We start from the raw sequence: 22,481 nt of genomic DNA on the forward strand, positions 1-22,481 counted from the left end.
CTTAAATACGACCAACAGATGTGTTTACTAAATTAGCGCCTCTTTTGGCAGCAGGTGAAACTTCATTCAAAAGAAGCAGTAATGATTCATCATCTTTGTAAACGTGTTACATTCATGAATTTCTTCATAAAAGTAATCGTATGGCTTCAGTTAAACTGCACCTATTTTATTGCTATTTCCCTCTCTTTCTGAAACACACTGATTTTGTACAAAACTCATAGATTTGAAAAGCTCTGTGTCCCTCAATAGCCAAGTAATCTGTACGTTGTGATTGGCCTGAATACCCCTGATGTCAGCCAGAAATGTGACGCTCCTTACCATGTTTGAAAGATTTTCTCACAATAAAATGAAGGAGTTAACTTACAGGCCGAGTTCGAAGCGGGAGGAATTCTGATAATGTCGGTCTTGTTTACATCACCAATCCCAGGAAGTAAACTGTTGCCTACAATCTGTGTGTTTGTTGTAGTCCAAGAAAAGAGATTTACTTTGGAGACGATAACTTGCGTCATCATTAATTTTGGGGTTTGTAAGAACCCAGAAAGGAAAATAGAACCCAGTTGTGTTCAAAGTAACACAAAATGTGTTATTTAAAAAAAAAGCAAAGATGTGTATATTCTGGGACAATGCATCCCTAAACTAACACTGACAGTATTGTTTTTAACAAATCCGTTCTAAGAGTGTGGGGTTAGATGCTCCAAAATATCTTTAAAACCATAAATGTTTATGAAACTATTTCTATATTCACAAATGAAGAAAGTAAAATGCATCTAATGTGGCAAAAACCCTTAAAATGTAACCACAGGTTGTAAAAGCTACTGGGCACTTGTCATCGTCTTTTGGTGCTTGCACAAACAAACCGCTTCACGCTTGGATAGAAACGTCTCGGTTACGGATGTAACCCTTGTTCCCTGAAGGAGGGACCGGAGACATCACGTCGTGACCGACGAATTGGGAACTCGCTTAGAGAGACCAATCTGCTTCGAATACTACTAAAACGCCAATGAACTTGGCATTGAGATATTTGCATAATGCTGGCGCCGCCCCGCCAGGTGCGTATATAAGCAGCAGGTGCAAATAGGGAAATTAGCTTCTTTTTCGCTGAGAAAGCCGGAAAGTGTGACCGGCTGTAACAGCAGGTGGCAGCACCTGTGGCGACGGGACGTGACGTCTCCGTTCCCTCCTTCAGGGAACGAGGGTTACATCCGTAACCGAGACGTTCCCTTTCAGTCGGTCACGTCGTGACCGACGAATTGGGAATCCCTACCAAAACGCCACTAGGGGCTGACATCTTCCAGTGTCTGCAGAAAAACCCTCCAAATCCCCTTAGGGAATGGAGAAATAGGATAGGGCAGAAGGCCGGGCACTAGATGTTCCTTTAACCCCACAGAAGTGCCAGCGACTGGGAAGCGCCCTACCTGAGCGGGATAGGAACGCTGCGGAAGCCACCGCCCCTCTTAAGGGCTAATGGTGGACGATAAAAATAAAGACAGCCGTGGCTGTGTAAGCAAAGCAGTGCTCTGCTAAGGGAAACGTGGGCTGGTAGGATTAACCCCACAGAAAAATACTCACAAAGGAACCCGGTGGGACACAATGTGGAGCCCGAGCCAGACACGTAGGTTCGCGAGGATACAGCTAGTGAAAGGCTGACAGCCAATGCTCCGCAACAAAGGCTGCCAAGGCGGCGAAGGAAGAACAATTCAAACCATTACACATTTTTGCTCTGAAGGCCTTCCATACTGACACAGTTATGAAGCATCAGTTGGAGGCTGCAAGCCGACCTGCGAGACTGCTCTCCGTGCTCCCCCTGGTGAGGAAAGAACACGAGAGGATACAGGCTCGATACGAACACTGTAGAATCTAATGAACGTATTAGGTGTCGCCCAACCAGCAGCTCTACACATGTCTGTTAGCGAGGAACCACGAGCGAGAGCCCAAGATGAGGCAACACTCCGTGTGGAGTGCGCTCTCAAATTAAAGGGGCAAGGAATACCCTGAAGATTATAAGCCAGGGCGATAGTATCAACTATCCAATGAGACATCCTCTGCTTGGTGACAGCCTTCCCTTTCTGCTGGCCACCATATCAAACAAAGAGCTGGTCTGAGGTCCTGAGGCTTTGCGTGCGGTCCACGTAGAATCGCAGTGCGCGTACGGGGCACAACAAAGCCATGGTTGGGTCTGCGTCCTCCGGGGGCAGCGCTTGCAAGCTCACCACCTGATCTCTGAAAGGAGTGGTGGGAACTTTGGGCACGTAGCCTGGTCTGGGCCTCAATGTTACGCTCGAGGCAGCAAGACCAAACTGAAGGCACGAATCGTCAACAGAGAATGCATGTAAATCCCCTACTCTCTTCACTGAGGCCAATGCTAGCAGGGTCAGAGCTTTCATTGACAAAAGCTTCAGACTCGCAGACTGCAAAGGCTTGAACGGAGGGGCCTGAAGGGCTTTCAGCACCATGGACAGGTCCCAGGGAGGAATAGAAGGAGGGCGCGAGGGGTTTAGCCTACGAGCGCCTCTTTAAAAAATCTAATAACCAAATCATGCTGGCCAACTGATCTGCCGTTGATAAGTGAGTGATGAGCAGAAATAGCAGCGATATCAACTTTAATGGTGGAGGGTGACAGCCTACCGTCTAACCTATGTTGAAGATATAAAAGCACGATGTTAATAGGGCATTCTCTGGGGTCCTCGCGTTGCGAAGAGCACCAGGTGACGAAAAGGTTCCATTTAAACGCGTAAGCCCCTTGTGGACGGAGCTCGTGCCGCGTCGATTGTGTTAGATATCGCTTGTGGTAAATCACCTAAACCTTGCGCCCGCTCAACGACCACACATGGAGATCCCACAGGTCGGGGCGCGGGTGCCATACCCCTCCTTGAGAAAGAAGGTCCTTCCTCAGGGGAATCCGCCAGGGAGGGGCTGTCGCGAGGAGCATTAGTTCTGGAAACCAATTCCTGCTCGTCCAGTATGGGGCGATCAGTAAAAGGCTCTCCTCGTCCTGCCTGACTTTGCACAGTGTCTGTGCGATTAAGCTCACTGGAGTGAATGCGTATTTGCGCATCCCCCGAGGCCAGCTGTGTGCCAAAGCGTCCACGCCGAGGCTGCCCTCGGTTAGTGAATAAAACAGGCGACAGTGGGTATCGTCCGGCGACACAAACAGATCTATCTGCGCACGACCGAGATGCTTCTGACTCCAAAGGAGGAGATGACGAGCGAGATGCGACAGGTGACGGGAGCGCAAACCGCCTTGACGATTGATATACGCAACGGTCGCAGTGTTGTCGGTGCATACTAGTACATCCTTCCCTCGCAGCTCCGTAGCGAAGTGTACAAGTCCCAGATATACTGCCCACAACTCTCTGCAATTGATATGCCAGTGCAACTGTGTCGGACGCATCTGTGTGTGCAACAGCATGCCGAGAGATCTGTCTCATGGACACACCGTCCCTGAGAAACGCGGGGTCCGACCACGGGGGGAATGTTAGGCGACACGCAGGTGAAATAGCTACACGATGGATGCCGGCGCGCCACGCTCTCCTCGGGACTCGATCGTGTAGCCAACGCTGAAGCGGTCTCATATGGAGCAGTCCGAGCGGTGTCACGGCCGCTGCTGCTGCCATATGCCCCAGGAGCTTCTGAAATTGTTTCAGCGGGACCGCATTCTTCCCTCGAAATGAACCGAGGCAAGTCAGAATTGACTGGATGCGCTCTTCTGTCAAACGCGCCGATAAATCGATCGAGTCCAGTTCCATACCGAGAAAAGAGATCCTCTGCGTGGGGCAGAGTTTGCTCTTTTCCCAGTTGACCCGAAGACCCAAACGGGCGAGATTTCGAAGCGTTAAATCTCTGTGCTCGCTATTATAAGCCAATCGTCGAGGTAAGCCAATATGCGAACACCGCTCTCTCTGAGGCGTTTTAACGCCGCCTCCATACTTTCGTGAACACATGGGGAGAGAGAGACAGCCCGAACGGTAAAACTTTGTACTGGTATGCCCGGCCCTCGAATGCAAACCGGAGAAACGCTCTGTGACGAGGGAAAATGGACACATGGAAGTACGCGTCTTTCAGGTCTATTGCCGCAAACCAATCTTGGGGGCGAATTTAATTGAATATTTGCTTCGGAGTTATCATCCTGAAAGACCTCCTCTGCAGAGATTTGTTTAGAACGCACAAATCCAAGATCGGTGGTAGCCCACCGCCTTTTTTGGGTACTATGAAATACGGGCTGTAGAAACCTGACCTCATCTCGGTTGGAGGGACCGGCTCGATCGCGTCCTTCACCAGCAGGACTCCGACCTCTGCACGCAGTACATGTGCATCGGACGCTTTCACCGTGGTGAAACGAATGCCCGAGAATTTGGGTGTGTGCCGGTTGAATTGTATTTCGTAACCGAGGCGGACAGTGCGTAAAACCCAACGAGACGGGCTGGGAAGCTGAAGCCAAGCACCCAGGGACCGGACGAGGGGAATTAACGGCACTACCGGTGTACCCGCGGTGGGGCGGCGAAGCGAGACAGGTGGTACCTCCGGTACGTCTGCTGAGACAGCATAAGTATCTACAGTATGTGTGTGTGTGACACTGACCTGAGCCCGCTGAGGAGACCAGACGACCGTCACCCTCAGCGGGCTCAGGTCAGTGTCACACACACACAGAGCTCGGACTCCTCAGGACACCCGCTGGTGATAGAGGAGAGGGAGGAAGAGCATGTGAATGCCCGCTCACATCTCTCTCGATCCTCTGGAGACCTGGAGAAGGAATAGGAATGCACTCTTTTTGTGGTTTTGTGGGTGCCGGCTGAGAAGCCGGCGGAACAGAAACAAAACAAAACCAAAGATTCTCCACCCGGCCCTCTACCGGTGGAGGGAGCGATGCCATCAATGTCTCCCGTAGAGTGATCCCATCCAAATCCAGGTCGCCCGTCTCAGGGCCGCTTCGATTTCCGTTTACCACGGGAAGCGGGTGGGGCGGGCTGCCGACGGCTGTTCCCCCTCCGTGGCCTGGAAGATGTTCTAGCGGGGGGTGGAGGCAGCCGCCGGAGGGCGCCCTCGGCGAGGAGCAGACGGGGCAGCCGGCGCTGGAGGGCGAGATGCAGGTCGCTTGCGCCGGGCATGATCTGGGCGATCGCCTCCATCTGCTTCTGGGCGGCGGAGAACTGCTGGGCGAAAGACTCCACCGACTCGCCGAAAAGACCAGTCTGCAACACTGGAGTGTCCATGAACTTGTTCTTCTCCGCATCCGACATGTCCGCCAGACATAGCCATAAGTGGCGTTCCTGGACCACCATCGTGGACATGGCACGACCAATCGCCTGCGCTGTCACCTTCGTAGCGCGAAGAGCCAGATCAGTGGCAGCCCGGAGCTCCGAAAGGACAGGCGAGTCGTGTCCTCCCTCGTGCAGATCCCTCAAGGCCTTTGTTGGTGAACCTGCAGCAACGCCATTGCGTGCAGGGCTGAAGCCGCCTCTCCACATGCCTGGTGGGCAGCGCCCGTCAAACTGGACGACTGTCTGCAAGCACGAGAGGGGAGGGTTGGGCGGTCCTTCCAGGAGGGAGCGGTGGCCGGACACAGTTGCATCGCGACCGCACGCTCCACGGGGGGATCCCCGTATAACCCTTAGCGGCTCCGCTGGTGAGGGAGGTGAGGGGGAGGGCTGAAACGGCCGTAATCTGGTAGAAAATGCCGACTTCCAGGTTCTAGTCAGCTCCTCGTGCACCTCGGGGAAGAAAGGTACCGGCGGAGAGGGTTGTGAAACCCTGGCAGCTCCAAAGAACCAATCATCCAGGCGGGACGGCTTGGGCTGAGGGGGGTTAACCCACTCTAACCCTACGGTCTCCGCCGCTCAAGCGAGCACGGCCACCATCTCTGGATCGAACTCCGGCGTCCCAACCCGACCAGAGGGAGGAAGGGCGTTGGGGTCCACGTCAGGGGGAGGAGGCCCACCCTCGGATGCTGCGGCTTCTGTGGATTCGGGGGGCGGCACAACAGATTCTAGAGACATCGTAGAACACGACGCTGAAGTCTCCATTGGAAATACAACGCTCGTGACCGTCCTTCGGACCCATGTACTTGCCGCACCCAATATCGCACGGACGAAAAGCCATCCTGAAAAGGACGCTGATCTTCGGATATACGAGAGAGTGGCTGCCTTTAACAAGGCACAAAGCTCTCTCGTATCACTCTTTTAGGGAAATTCACTCAGATGCTCAGTTGAAGATGCGCACAGGGAGGGGCAACGCACACACTAAACTCAAAACAAACAAACAGATGTAGAGCCGTGGAATAAGCGAAGCGTCCGCTGTGGTACTGCCAGTCCAACCAACTTCAGCAATCGAATCCCAACAGAGTAAAGTAGCTTCTCAGTAGCAGATACTGCCGGCTTTCGAAGCGATAAAAAGCTAATTTCCCTATTTGCACCTGCTGCTTATATACGCACCTGGCGGGGCGGCGCCAGCATTATGCAAATATCTCAATGCCAAGTTCATTGGCGTTTTAGTAGTATTCGAAGCAGATTGGTCTCTCTAAGCGAGTTCCCAATTCGTTGGTCACGACGTGACGTCGTAGTGACCGACTGAAAGGGAACCCAGTATATTGCATCGATGTCAAGAACCTTTTACTTACCCTAACTCTAAGACCCTTTTAGCACCTTTGTTTTTATAAGAAATGTGCACTTTATAGCAGTCCTTCAATTTTCTGGTTTACTGCAAAGGGCCCATCAGTCGTAATCTAATATTTGTAACATTAAAATGGATGACAATAAAAGCGCTCCTATGTTCTATACAATGTAGTTTATTCATTGAACTACCATAACCATGCTGTTCAAATCTGATAAGAGATCATTACCTGAATGACCAGACTGAAAGAAATAAAGGCTTTCAGCAGAGCATGTAATTATATTTACAGGTGTTTCCTTTAGAAAAACTTACAGGAAAAAAAACTAAAACTTTTTGTAGTAGAAAACTAAGGACCCTGAGTTAGACACTAAACCTCTTTTGACATTTACATTTGTAGAACTTTATAAGCATTACAAATTTGATATGTATTAACATGATGCATATAAACTACATTAACATAAATTGATTAAATTACATTTGTCGGCCAAAACAACTGTTTTACATGTTATACTGTATGTCACGCTGTATTTTGAGTTGTTTCAATGCAGTGCAGTAATGTATGTGAAGTAATTTATAGTACACTAAGCATGTTTGTATTCTGAATATTCAAGAGAATTAGTTCAGTTTTAAGTAACACACATAAGCTCTCATATTCATTAGATATATTGAAATGTAAACTTTGCAATGTAGCATCCTTGCATACATTTTTACAAATATACAAAAAAATCCTTTCATCCAATATGAAAAAAACAAAATTGACGTCAACATTCTGTGGGGTTTCTGTAGAAATGAGCTGTGTGTGTGTGTGTGTGTGTGTGTGTGTGGTTGTGATTGTTTTACCAAAGCACACTATTTAACCACAACATGTTCTTAGTATGACTCATTAACACCTTAAACATTTGTTTTGGTGACTGCCAATCAGTCACTCACAGAGGAAGTGGGAAAATAATGCTGTTTGACTCGTGTGGCCAATAACAACATCCAAATCTTGATGCTCATATTTATATTTTATTTAATCTCATATGGTTAAATTTTTAAATGAGTTACAAAGTTACAAATTCATACAGATATCTTACATATGGCTTTCCAAAGCCATGACACCAATCCTCCTTTGACATTTTATTATATCTCCCCCATCTCAATACTCCACATAGTGTACAAAATAAAAATAACACCACATATGGCTCTTACGATATTAATGTAAGCAATTGTAAATTATGTTGCTTCTAAGTGTTTCAAACTTCTTAATAGTAAACACTTAAAAAAATGTAACATCCATACAGTAAGTGCATTTTATTAATTTACAAACTGACAAAGATTAATATTATGATTATTAAAAGATAAAACTATATTGCTCTTTGTTAGTTCACGTTGCAACAAATACAGTCTAAAGTGTTACTATGAAATGCAGCAACAAACAAGCCTTTATTTCATTTTTGATTCAAGTCAACATTTGAAGTGGATCAAAACATAAAGTGGATTTTTATAAAAGTTGTCTTTGTGTTTTGAACAATACCCATTCTTGTCTTATGGCAACTTTGATGAATGTTTTTGATCCACTTCAAATGTTGACTATTTAAGAGATTAGACTTTTGTGCTGGAAAAATGTTTAATGTACTGTACTTTATAGTCCAGAGCTTTACAATGCACCAATTTTTTTTTAAGGGGGCACCGTTCGTCAATAGTCCCTGAAAATGGGGGTTCTAAAATCATTCCCAGTTCTTGTGGTGTGAACATTTTAATAGTTCAGATACTATAAAAAGGTACCCGCTGTTAAATGGGGCTGTAATCATTGACCCCAGAGATCATCGAGGTACAAATCTGCATCCCCCCCCAAGTTTTTTTTTCAATGCTGATTGTATTGTGTCAAAAGCACTGGAATTTTTTTTTTGTAAAAAGTTGTGTCCTAGTAAATAAAATATGCAACAAAATGTTTGTACCGGTAGATGCCTGCATGTGTTTGCTTATCTGCTGCCACCTGCTGGTTCATACCAATTATTACAGTTAGTTAACTTCATTTAGAAACTTTGTTAATTACAATATCATTGTCAAATGTTAAGGCTTATAAAGGCTTATTGAAAAAAAATTAAACAAGTGTATAGTGGTGTGGTTAATTTTATTTCATGTTTTTCTCTATTTCCAGTATATATTTTTTCTAACAATATAAAACCACAAAATACAATAAAAATTAAGCTATATTAAATAAAACATTGTTTTTTAATACAAAATATGTCACATACTGCATAAGCTGCATAATCATAATATTTTTTTACTAATCCCACCACAATATCTCACATTACTGCTGTAGAGAGTGAAGTTCTGCTGAATTCAGTGGATCAGGATGTAGAAGAAGAGCGGCCATAAGAGAAAGATGAGATTCTGTGTGATGCTCTTAGCACCGTTACACAGATTCCCCTGACAGCATGACAAGCTCGTGTAATCTGCAGTCGCTTGTGGTGCAGCATCACAGACAGATTTAGAGACGCATCCTTTAACAGTCACAGACACAGACCCAACAGTTTCTAATGCAAAGAAAACAAAAGTTGAGTAAGTGAATCATTCAAAACTTGACCACACAGAAATCTGATAAAACACATATAGAATGCATACAGTATATATTCATGGTTATAGATTTCACAAATGTATTTTTAAAGACATTATCGTAAATATATGATAAATACAGTCTTGTTCAAAATAAAAGCAGTACAATGTGACTAACCAGAATAATCAAGGTTTTTAGTATATTTTTTATTGCTACGTGGCAAACAAGTTACCAGTAGGTTCAGTAGATTCTCAGAAAACAAATGAGACCCAGCATTCATGATATGCACGCTCTTAAGGCTGTGCAATTGGGCAAGTAGTTGAATTAGTTGAAAGGGGTGTGTTCAAAAAAATAGCAGTGTGGCATTCAATCACTGAGGTCATCAATTTTGTGAAGAAACAGGTGTGAATGAGGTGGCCCCTATTTAAGGATGAAGCCAACACTTGTTGAACATGCATTTGAAAGCTGAGGAAAATGGGTCGTTCAAGACATTGTTCAGAAGAACAGCGTACTTTGATTAAAAAGTTGATTGGAGAGGGGAAAACCTATAAAAAGGGGTGCAAAAAATGATAGACTGTTCAGCTAAAATGATCTCCAATGCCTTAAAATGGAGAGCAAAACCAGAGAGACGTGGAAGAAAACGGAAGACAACCATCAAAATGGATAGAAGAATAACCAGAATGGCAAAGGCTCAGCCAATGATCACCTCCAGGATGATCAAAGACAGTCTGGAGTTACCTGTAAGTACTGTGACAGTTAGAAGACGTCTAGAAGCTAATCTATTTTCAAGAATCCCCCGCAAAGTCCCTCTGTTAAAAAAAGGCATGTGCAGAAGAGGTTACAATTTGCCAAAGAACACATCAACTGGCCTAAAGAGAAATGGAGGAACATTTTGTGGACTGATGAGAGTAAAATTGTTCTTTTTGGGTCCAAGGGCCACAGGCAGTTTGTGAGACGACCCCCAAACTCTGAATTCAAGCCACAGTACACAGTGAAGACAGTGAAGCATGGAGCATGATATGGGCATGTTTCTCCTACTATGGTGTTGGGCCTATTTATCGCATACCAGGGATCATGGATCAGTTTGCATATGTTAAAATACTTGAAGAGGTCATGTTGCCCTATGCTGAAGAGGACATGCCCTCGAAATGGTTGTTTCAACAAGACAATGACCCAAAACACACTAGTAAACGGGCAAAGTCTTGGTTCCAAACCAACAAAATTAATGTTATGGAGTGGCCAGCCCAATCTCCAGACCTTAATCCAATTGAGAACTTGTGGGGTGATATCAAAAATGCTGTTTCTGAAGCAAAACCAAGAAATGTGAATGAATTGTGGAATGAATTGTTAAAGAATCATGGAGTGGAATAACAGCTGAGAGGTGCCACAAGTTGGTTGACTCCATGCCACACAGATGTCAAGCAGTTTTAAAAAACTGTGGTTATACAACTAAATATTAGTTTAGTGATTCACAGGATTGCTAAATCTCAGAAAAAAAAATGTTTGTACAAAATAGTTTTGAGTTTGTACAGTCAAAGGTAGACACTGCTATTTTTTTGAACACACCCCTTTCCACTAATACCCCAATTGCACAGCCTTAAGAGCGTGCATATCATGAATGCTGGGTCTTGTTTGTTTTCTGAGAATCTACTGAACCTACTGGTAACTTGTTTGCCACGTAGCAATAAAAAATATACTAAAAACCTTGATTATTCTGGTTAGTCACATTGTACTGCTATTATTTTGAACAAGACTTTATATTTCTGTGATTAGGTAATTAGAAAACCATGTTCTCTGATTCATGTTATCACATATTGATATGTCTCCAACAAATAGCGCAATTAAAATGTAACCTAATCTACTATAATAATGCAAAGGAAGAAAAAAAGACTTTATTCTCACGTGTAGCTTTAATGCAGTAGTCTTCATCTCCTGAACTGTTTAATTTGTTGAAGCAACTCTTCTCATCACAGTAGTAACATTGTTTTCTATTGAGGCTGTTAGAGCCGTAATCTGTAGAAAAAACTAATCTTATTCTATTATACCTAAGCTTAATGCTAGCATAACTATATATATATATATATATATATATATATATATATATATATATATATATATAGTGATGTGTATGAAAGACATACCTGGGGCGTCTACGCTATTACAAAGGTCTGTGTTACAGCATTGTGTAGATGTAACTGTCCTTTTAAATCCGAGGTTAACAGATGTACCAACACAATTCTCTGTCACTGCACAAGCCTTAGACTGCATTTTAAATACAGTGCCACCTAAAAAAAAGAATATGATTAATGTTTTACACTTGACCATTGTGATTTGTAAAGCAAACATGCATGTGTGTGTGTGTTTGTCCCCACAAAGATAGGAATACCAGTATTTTTGTGACCTTCTGGGGACATATTGAGGTCTCCATAAGGAAACAAGCTTATAAATCAAACAAGATGATGTTTCTTGAAAATGTGAAGTAGCAGAAAGTTTTTTGTGATGGTTTTGTTTAGGGGAAGGGAATAGAATGCAAGGGCGTAGGTTTGATTCTGGCATTGGTGGGGACATAAATAAAATGGTTGAATTGCAAAAACTGTTTATCACCGTTTACTTGACACAAACAACAGACAACTCAGTATGCACTTTACTCAGTGACATCTGACTCGCCACCCCCGGCCATCCCAAATTTATAATAAACAATTGGTTATGTCCTAGAGCCTAATAAACAGTAAGGGGCCAGTCACACCAATAGCGTTTATGGCAATTGCAGGCGCCTTTTTTGAATGATATTCTATGGGCAGGGCGCGTTTGCGCGCTGTTTATGCGCGCCGAGCGCCCTGCGGTTTTTTGCCGCCTGCCGCGCACGCGTTTTTGAAGGAGCGCTGAGAGCGGAGAAGCGCCCGACGTCATTCGTGTCTTTCCATTGTCCAATCGAATGAGGGGAGAGGCGGGCCTTACGTTGTGGTGAGGGAAGTTTACAGTTGCTTTGAAGAACCGGACACCACTCGCTCACTCTCTCCTGTGTGTTTGTGCACCTCTCACCCTCAAACAAGGTCAGAGCAAGCGTCCTCTTTTTAAAGTTTCTGCTGATATGACAGTTAACAGCAAAAGAGCGCTCACGCTTCAATATTTGATTGACAAGACAGCTGACTCGGTGGTTGCTTAGCAATATGAAAAGCCGCGTCGCACTGCTCTTTTTTTAAAAAAGGCAGTGCGTCGCGCCTTGCGTTTGCAAGCGTTTAAAGCGCTTTTGGTGTGACTGAAGCCTAACTGTTTAAGTCTTTGTCAAAAAAAAAAGAAAATCACATTGTAAGATATAACCATATTTACTTTATAACAATGAAGAATATGCAATTAATATTTAATTCTTAATCTAATTTTGCCAAAAAAATCCCAGTGTTGAAGTTGGTATGTATATCATGCTGTTTCCTGAACAACGTTTATTAACGTTTCTGAAGTTCACATTAAATCTTCTTTTCATTAACAGACAGTTAATGGGTGTGAAAACAAATAATTTTAAATTTAAAATGCAACCTTTCATTATGTCTACATCTGTGCAAGTAATGACCACAGTGCAGTAAAGTATTCAGCAATCATGACATGAATTCATGTTTTTACCATGTTGGGGTTATTTTCTTTCATGGATTAGGGTCCGGGACCCCCTAAATAACCTTGCTACCCCATTTATAAAAGGTTGACAAAAGTTTGCAACTCCTCAGGTTAACATGGGATTGTCGTGTATTGGTGAAAACACTGTCCTTGAATCATTATGTGACACAACTTGTTCCGTATTTTGTGCATGAAACAGTTACAGTGGGTATAATAATACTTTCTTCCTCACTTACCTGTAGCCCGAATAATCACGCGCGTCTTGTTGAGTGAACTTTGGCGCGTTGTACAAAGTGAAACCATCCTATCACACGTAGCGAGTAAAGACAAGCCCATAAAGTGATGTGATTTAGAGAGGCGGGACTCAAGAAATGCTAATCCAATCATATTAGCAATGTGATTCGAGAGGCGGGACTAAAGAAATGCAAAGCCAATCATATTAGCGATGTGAGTTACGGAGGCGGGCATTGCAGAGAACGAAAGCTGTTAACCGTTTGTGTACCACATAGAGCGTCATTTTTACAGAACGGGATTGCAAAAGATTTCTAGTCTCATTTAAATGATTCCTGAAAAAAAATATAATAAGTAAAAAATAGAAAACACAAGAATAAGAAGGACATTAGTGGTTATATATAAATACAGATTAATTGTTTGGTCGAAATTATTGCTAGGGACAATTCAGTCTTCCCTGAATATTGCTAGGGACATGTCCCGAGCGTCCCACCCTAAATCTACGCCCATGATAGAATGTACAGTTTGTATGGTATAAAATGCATTACGTCTATGGAATGTCCCCACAAAACATGGAAACCAGAATGTGTGTGTGTGTGTGTGTGTGTGCTGGCTGAGAGGTTACTGAAATTCTGAAGTACAGACATCTTACATCATAGTAAAACATTTCTGCTTCACAACTACTGATAATCTTGAGATACGCATCTCTACTCGTAAAAAAAGATCATACGATTATAAGAAAATAAGAAATGAAATACAACACAGATTTTCAGTAATTTCATATGTAGTGGTAGGCCCAAAAGGGAAAACATTTTACAATGTAGCTGACTACGCCACCCTGTAGAACAGGGAAATAATATAATATAATATAAATCAATTTTATTGAAAAAAAGCTCACAGGAACACTGCTTCACAAGAAGGGGTCTTGAGACATGGATACCAAAAAATACAAAACTTTATTATATTAAAACAGGAATCTTAAAATCAATTATGTACGATGGCATCAGGCTAGAAAATCTAAGAGTTACTATGAAGGAGACCGAGGCATGCCTATGGTAGTCCAAATTAATTAAGGAGCACACAGCCCCGGTATCACTGCAACCTTAAACACCCGGTGCTCCACTCTCACCACACTACACACACAGGCATCAATGGTGAACACACTGCACTCCGGAAGTCCCACCACCGTACTCGAGGCCTACTAATGGACAGCCGGCAGCCTCGGCTCCTGTAACAAAGGAATAATGAACCAAACAAAAAAAAAAGATTTAGTATGAGAAACCTAAATAAAATAAACAAAGAAAAGATTTTCCAAAGAAAACTACTAAACCACAAAATAACCCAGCTACAGAAATGAGGTCTTAGCAGAATGAAGAAATGTACCTCCAAACTCACAGCTATTATCAAATGCTAGACCACATACAAAATAAGTAACTGGGGCAAGTACATAAAGAAAACAAATGAAATTCAATACACCAACCAAATAAACAAAATAAAACAAATACTTACAAATAAACAAATACCAAACTACATAAATACCACAAAATAATTCAAAATAAATAAGTATTAAACAAAGGAACCACAAAAGCTACCTGCATTAAGATCAAAAGTCCAGCCAACTGGGGAAATGCACCTCAAGATCAGATTAATGGTGCAGGACAATTTACAACCAAAGCAGGTAGAAAACATAAGAAATACAAATAAATGAATAAACAGATTTAACCAAAAAAGGCCCAATTATACATTTATGTGACGGGCTTTAACCGACGCCTTAGCGTCCACTCTGTCCCCAACGTCACACAACGTTGATGCAAAAAGCTTTAAAATTGCATCGTAGAACAATCACAGACAAAGCAGCAGCATCATCATAAATAGTTGCCAGCTAATCATAGTCCCAAATCCAAATATTCCTCCTTCAACGTCACTGCGATAGCGCACACACCCAATCGCAGCAGCCAGCACAAGTTTACACAGGAGAACATGCAGGAGCAGCCACGAATAGTAATTATTCACGAGCCATCCCAGAGCTTAGAATGTCTTCATTGATCGCGTGCACGCAAGAGCGGCGGCCGGCACGAGATTACGCCGAGGAAGGTTAGATACAGGAACAGTCACAAATGATAATCAACACGAATGATCCAAGAGCTGCAAACAAACAGGGCAAATGCGGAAAGGGAGGAGCGAAACGGAAGGGGCGATCCCTGGCAATGACGCACGGAAAGGCTTCAACACACCAGCGGCATCTTACAAACCTGCTTATATCAGGGTATGTGATATCTAATTAGACCACTTGTACAGCTGTAGCAAATAATAAAAAATAAAAAAAGCCTAATAGAAAGGACATCCCACTACAATCTACCCCTCACTCTTGGATCGCCGCCCCGACGATCTTACTACCAAGTCACAATTACCTAATACCAAGGTCTAAAAATAACTGCCGTTGTACCACGCACTTGCTGGAGTGACACTTCAGCCACCTCTCCCACAGAACGGGGAAGACGATGCGGATTTAAGTGACGGCCCGCAGTTATACGGCCTGTCCTACGCAATACAACCCTCTCGGCCCTCTGCAAGCTGTCAGACTGGGGATCCTGAGAAGAGGCACCCTCTTCTCTTGGAGCCTGTTGTCCCGGCACAACCACAGGAGCTGGTCCAATAGCACCTACATACTCTCGCGGACCAAGTTCCACCTCAGGCCCCAGCATTCCTGGTCCCAAGGCTGGACCCATTTGATTCCGTTCTGACACCACAGCCAACAAATCTACTTCATCCTCTTCCTCAGCCACTAACGGGGTTTCCACAACGGAGTCATGTGAAGGACCAACCTCCTCAACCACACCTAGGTCCCTATGGACCCTACTCTTTAACAGTGAACGGTGCACATTTCTTACCTTGGTCAGGTCATCTATTGGTGCAATGGTGTATACCACACCACCCTCCTTGGGTGCCCTCGTCACTTGATAAACCACTGGGCTCCACAGATCCCCGATTTTGTGGCGGCCTCTGGCCCCATAATCTCGGAGGTATACCAATTGGCCCTCCACCAGTGGTTCATCTCGGACCTGCTGGTCATGCTGGGCCTTGCGCCTATCGGCCATGACCTGCAACCGTTCATGTGCCCCTGCAAAGGCCACCTGGAGCCTCGTCTGATGCTCCACAACCCAGTCATGCACACTACCCTCTCTTGGCTCGGGATATCTCCCCAACAAGAAATCCACAGGCAACCGTGGCTCCTGACCGAACATCAAAAAATGGGGTGACTCCCCTGTGGCCTGGTGAGGGGTGCTGTTATAGCTAAACACTACCTGAGGAAGACAAGCTACCCAATCACGTTTCCTGGACACTGGCAAGGTGCGCAGCAGATTATGTAAAGTACGGTTAAACCGTTCACACTGGCCATTGCCAGCCGGGTGGTAAGGTGTGGTCCGTGACTTCTCAATGACATAGAATGCACATAACTGCCGTATCAATAAAGACTCGAAATTTCGACCCTGGTCAGAATGGAGGCGACCTGGGATGCCAAACCTATAAAACCATTGCGTTACCAGGGCTTGGGCCACAGTCTCAGCCCGCTGATCCCTTGTTGGAACCGCCAATGTGTATTTACTAAAGACATCGGTCATCACAAAGACGTTTTCAATGCCAGAGCCTGTAGGTTCCAACACTGTGAAATCCACCGCCAGTATGTCATTTGGTTGAGATGACAACAACCGCCCCATAAAGCCCTGGGCAAGTGGCTGAGTGTCCTTGGCTACCTGGCACCGATCACACTCTTGGCACCAACGAGCGACATCAGAGGATAGCCCAGGCCAATAACACCTCTGTCTTACTAACTCAAGGGTACGCTCCCTGCCCTGATGGCCATGTTGCTCGTGCAACTGCTTTAACACCTCTGGCCTCAAGGGCGTGGGCAATACCACTTGCAACACCTCTTCCTTACCCTTAGGGCAAAAAACCCGGCGATAAAGCGTCCCCTCCTGCTCTATCAACCGATCCCATTGACGGAGTAACGTCAAAGCTGCCTTAGTCATTTTGCGCCTTTCATCAGGGCCTGGCCGAGCACCCGGTCTCCAAAATCGCAGCACCTCCTGAATAACTGGGTCGGCTGCCTGTAACAAACCCAACTCTCCAATCGAATAGCCAGGTAGTGTGAAAACTTCACACTGAGTCGCAATCGCAGCTGAATCCAGCCCAGCCACTTGCTGCAGAACCTCTGGGACTGCCGTGCCAAGGGCCACCTGGTCCAAAACACTAGGATCCACATGATCCCGCCGTGACAGGGCATCTGCATTTTTATTGCTTTTCCCGGAGCGGTACTTAATATCAAAATCGAAGGCTGCTAACTGTGAGGCCCAACGCTGCTCCGTTGCACCCAGCTTTGCAGAGGCCAGATGGCTAAGGGGGTTATTATCTGTAAACACCACACACTTGTTACCCAACAAATACTCGCGAAATTTCTCTGTCATGGCCCACTTGAGCGCCACAAACTCCAACTTCATAGAACTGTAGTTGGACATGTTACGCTCAGTGGGCCTTAGACTGCGGCTGGCGTATGCCACTGGTCTTACCTTACCTTCACATTCCTGAGAAAGCACCGCCCCTAAACCCTGATGGCTGGCGTCTACCTCCAGGATGAAGGGTTTAGAGAAATCCGCATACGCGAGTACTGGAGCGGTGGTAAGTTTTTCCTTTAACCCCTCAAATCCCTCCTGACACTCTTGGCTCCAGGCCCTTGCAAAACTCCTTCCTGTCTGTTTACCCTTTACACCTGTCTGTTTACCCTTTACACCAACAAACTCCCCTACCAACTTATGGAGAGGGGCAGCCAATTTGGCAAACCCCGCTACAAAACGCCGGTAATAGCTGCAAAAACCCAGGAAGGATCGCAACTCGGTAACATTCGAGGGGCAAGGCCACTGGGCCACTGCCTCAATCTTACCGGGATCAGTTGCTACTCCACTAGAAGAGATAACATGGCCCAGGTACTGCACCCTTTGTTGAAGGAAGGCACACTTCCCCAACTTGGCTTTTAACCCCTCTCGTTCCAGACGGCCCAGAACAACCTCCAACCTCTCCAAATGCTGGGCAATAGAAGAGGAGAACACCACAATATCATCTAGATATAACAATAAAGACTGACACTGTTGGTCCCCAAATAACCTTTCCATGAGTCGCTGGAAGGTAGAGGGGGTATTACACAGACCAAATGGCATCCTGTTCCATTCGAATAGGCCAAATGGGGTGCAGAAAGCTGTCTTAGGTATATCCTTCTCCGCAACAGGAACCTGATTATAACCGCTCGCCAGGTCCATGGTGGAGAACCACCGAGCCCCCGTCAACGCATCCAGCGACTCCTCAATCCGAGGCAAGGGAAATGCGTCCCGCCTTGTCTTGGCATTCAGCTGACGGTAGTCAACGCACATGCGTAGACTACCGTCCTTCTTTTTTACCAAGACAATGGGAGAAGCATACGGGCTACAACTTTCCCTGACCACCTGAGACTCCAACAGCTGATTAATGTGGGCCCTAACAACTTCATATTCCGAGGGAGGTACACGGCGATGTCGCTGCCGCACTGGGACATCATCCAACAGGGGTATTTCATGAGAAATGAGACTTGTGCATCCCAAATCACCCTCATGTTCCGAAAACACTGTCTGGTACTTCATGAGCAAGGCCCTCACCCTACCCTGTTCTAACTCTGGCAATGCAGTGAGGTCCATTGCTGCAATCTGTTCTGAAACTGCGGTGCCAGCTACCAGGGTGCCTTGTGAATAGGCACTCGCTATAGTAGGTCTAACTTCTGAAACACCTTCTGGCAGACTAACAACCTGCACCCCCACCAAGGTACCCAATACTCGGCGGGGGAAAAGCAGAACATCAGATGTACCCACGTTGACTACCGGGACATAGACCGAACCTCCAATTACTCGGACTAAAGCCGGTGACGCCAACAGCCCTTCAGGTAATCCTGACTCAGTGGGCTCAAACAACACTGTACTACCTGCCAACTGCTCTGCACAAGTGGTCGCAACCAGCCTAATGGTACCGCCTCCAATGCGACATGCCCGAGGACCGCGCACCTTTACTTTCATCGTACCTCCAACAGAGTGTCGCTCGCTACTCTGGTGGCAGTATTGTAATGCTTGAAAAACAGAACGTGGTGCACTAGACACTGGTGGAAAATCAAACAAAGCGGGGCCATGCTGGCCAAAGAGCTCCTGGTAGCACCGCCCGAGTACATTCATCCCCAACACACCAGGGACTCGAGAGCGCAAGCCACCAGGAGGATCCTTGACCACCAGAACCCCGCAACGCGGCACAATCCTACTACAAAGCTCAACATCCAACTCTATGTAGCCAATATATGGGATGGAAAGTCCATTTGCAGCTCTAAGCTGCAACCATGAACAAGATTTTAATCGCTCGTAGCCCCATGGCTCGAAATGTTTGGCGAAACAGCTTTCTGTGATAGTCGATACCATCGAACCGGTATCAATTAAACAGGGGACAGACACACCACCAATCACTACGTCCAAATGTGGACAAGAGGACATTAAATTTGAAATTGGATTACACTCCTTACCGTCGGAGCCAACCTGTTCCCCAACCGAGCTGTGGCTCTTCAGCCCGGCGGGAATCAGTTTTCCGACACCTGATTAGATCGTGACGGCCTGCCCCCATTACCTGACTGATCGGCATGAGAACGCAACGGTGACTGAGATGTAACACGTTCCCCTTCACAATCCCGTGCAAAATGGCCTGGTCTTCGACAACGCCTACAGATAATGGGTCCACTACGAAAAGACTGACTACGAGAGCGAGAATGGGGAACCTGTAACTGGGCAAAACTCTGCGTGAGCTGATTTAACTGCTCCTGTTGCAACTTTAACATTTCCCTAAGTTCCCCCATTTCAGACTTTTCTGGTGAGCTACCACCTCCCTGCACTCCATATTGAAACCCATGCGCCAAAGGAACCGAAAGACTTCGACCCCTCGCCCCGCCTGGTGCTCCCTCCCGCTCCCAACGAATAGCTTCACTACGCACTTCCAATAATGTAATATGGGGCTGGCGGCGGACTAACTGTTTTAGCTCACGACAAAGGGATGCATCACAAACATATTCTATAAACTGGTCCCGCACCAAAATCTCCGCATTTGGCAAAGCAGTGGGGGATTTCTGCCTAACCTTTTCTAGGAGGCCCAATAGAGCAAGGGAGAACTCTAACAACGTTTCCCCCTCTTGCTGCCTCCTAGAAAAGAAGGCTTCCTGAAGAGCAACGTACGATTGGGAGCACCCATATAAGTCCTGTAAAATGAAAAAAAATTTCTCTGGGTCACTGCGCTCCACAACAGGGCGATAACGAACTTCCTCACGTGCTTCTCCCCCTAAATGATCGAAAATAAAAAATGCCTGGTCGGCCACGGACAAATGACGAGTTCTTATACAGGCCCTAGCTTCTTCAATCCACTCATTTATAGCAATACCTGACTTACCGTCAAATACCGGACATTTTCTATCCCGTGGGATGAACACAAGACGCTCAGTTAAAGTCGAACTAGCCCCCACAACCGGATCCGTGGCCGGTAATGACGATTCACTAGAAGGGCCAGCTATAGGACTTGGAGCAGCAATACTACCCTGCTCTTGACGCAAATTTTCGTTATCTGCCCTTAACTGAGCAACAAGCTCCCTCAATTCTCTCAATTCGTCTTCCATTTAGTACTAGGTTTATCAACAACTTACCAATGACCTTAATTCAGGTAATCAGCGAAGAAAATTTTACTGGAGTGCTCCCAGCTACCACAATGACACTGCTGCTTTGTCTCCAACGTGAACTGAAAAAGAGCAAACACACAGAAAAAGAGCAAACACAAAAACACAACGTTCCACTAATTCACATACACTCAACATACACAATGATAAACATCCACTCAAATAACCAAAAGTATCCACGTCTCGTCCCACTATGGAGAAGCGGCCCTGCCGACTACGCCAGAATGTAGTGGTAGGCCCAAAAGGGAAAACATTTTACAATGTAGCTGACTACGCCACCCTGTAGAACAGGGAAATAATATAATATAATATAAATCAATTTTATTGAAAAAAAGCTCACAGGAACACTGCTTCACAAGAAGGGGTCTTGAGACATGGATACCAAAAAATACAAAACTTTATTATATTAAAACAGGAATCTTAAAATCAATTATGTACGATGGCATCAGGCTAGAAAATCTAAGAGTTACTATGAAGGAGACCGAGGCATGCCTATGGTAGTCCAAATTAATTAAGGAGCACACAGCCCCGGTATCACTGCAACCTTAAACACCCGGTGCTCCACTCTCACCACACTACACACACAGGCATCAATGGTGAACACACTGCACTCCGGAAGTCCCACCACCGTACTCGAGGCCTACTAATGGACAGCCGGCAGCCTCGGCTCCTGTAACAAAGGAATAATGAACCAAACAAAAAAAAAGATTTAGTATGAGAAACCTAAATAAAATAAACAAAGAAAAGATTTTCCAAAGAAAACTACTAAACCACAAAATAACCCAGCTACAGAAATGAGGTCTTAGCAGAATGAAGAAATGTACCTCCAAACTCACAGCTATTATCAAATGCTAGACCACATACAAAATAAGTAACTGGGGCAAGTACATAAAGAAAACAAATGAAATTCAATACACCAACCAAATAAACAAAATAAAACAAATACTTACAAATAAACAAATACCAAACTACATAAATACCACAAAATAATTCAAAATAAATAAGTATTAAACAAAGGAACCACAAAAGCTACCTGCATTAAGATCAAAAGTCCAGCCAACTGGGGAAATGCACCTGAAGATCAGATTAATGGTGCAGGACAATTTACAACCAAAGCAGGTAGAAAACATAAGAAATACAAATAAATGAATAAACAGATTTAACCAAAAAAGGCCCAATTATACATTTATGTGACGGGCTTTAACCGACGCCTTAGCGTCCACTCTGTCCCCAACGTCACACAACGTTGATGCAAAAAGCTTTAAAATTGCATCGTAGAACAATCACAGACAAAGCAGCAGCATCATCATAAATAGTTGCCAGCTAATCATAGTCCCAAATCCAAATATTCCTCCTTCAACGTCACTGCGATAGCGCACACACCCAATCGCAGCAGCCAGCACAAGTTTACACAGGAGAACATGCAGGAGCAGCCACGAATAGTAATTATTCACGAGCCATCCCAGAGCTTAGAATGTCTTCACTGATCGCGTGCACGCAAGAGCGGCGGCCGGCACGAGATTACGCCGAGGAAGGTTAGATACAGGAACAGTCACAAATGATAATCAACACGAATGATCCAAGAGCTGCAAAGAAACAGGGCAAATGCGGAAGCGGGAGGAGCGAAACGGAAGGGGCGATCCCTGGCAATGACGCACGGAAAGGCTTCAACACACCAGCGGCATCTTACAAACCTGCTTATATCAGGGTATGTGA

General features: G+C 45.2%; 1 protein-coding gene and 1 long non-coding RNA gene across 2 annotated transcripts in view; both read right to left on the reverse strand.

Annotated features, from left to right (window-relative positions):
* Positions 1–22,481, reverse strand: part of LOC135721526 (ly6/PLAUR domain-containing protein 2-like) — a 58,225-nt gene that overhangs the window by 6,334 nt on the left and 29,410 nt on the right. The window lies entirely within an intron of this gene.
* LOC135721519 (uncharacterized) lies at positions 13,926–22,467 on the reverse strand. The gene is made up of 2 exons (XR_010521500.2): positions 20,736–22,467; positions 13,926–14,216 (listed from the first exon to the last, which is right to left on the reverse strand). It is a non-coding gene; the product is annotated as an uncharacterized lncRNA (long non-coding RNA).

The sequence above is a fragment of the Paramisgurnus dabryanus genome, chromosome 18, assembly GCF_030506205.2.
Source record: "Paramisgurnus dabryanus chromosome 18, PD_genome_1.1, whole genome shotgun sequence".
NCBI classification, from domain to species: domain Eukaryota; kingdom Metazoa; phylum Chordata; class Actinopteri; order Cypriniformes; family Cobitidae; genus Paramisgurnus; species Paramisgurnus dabryanus.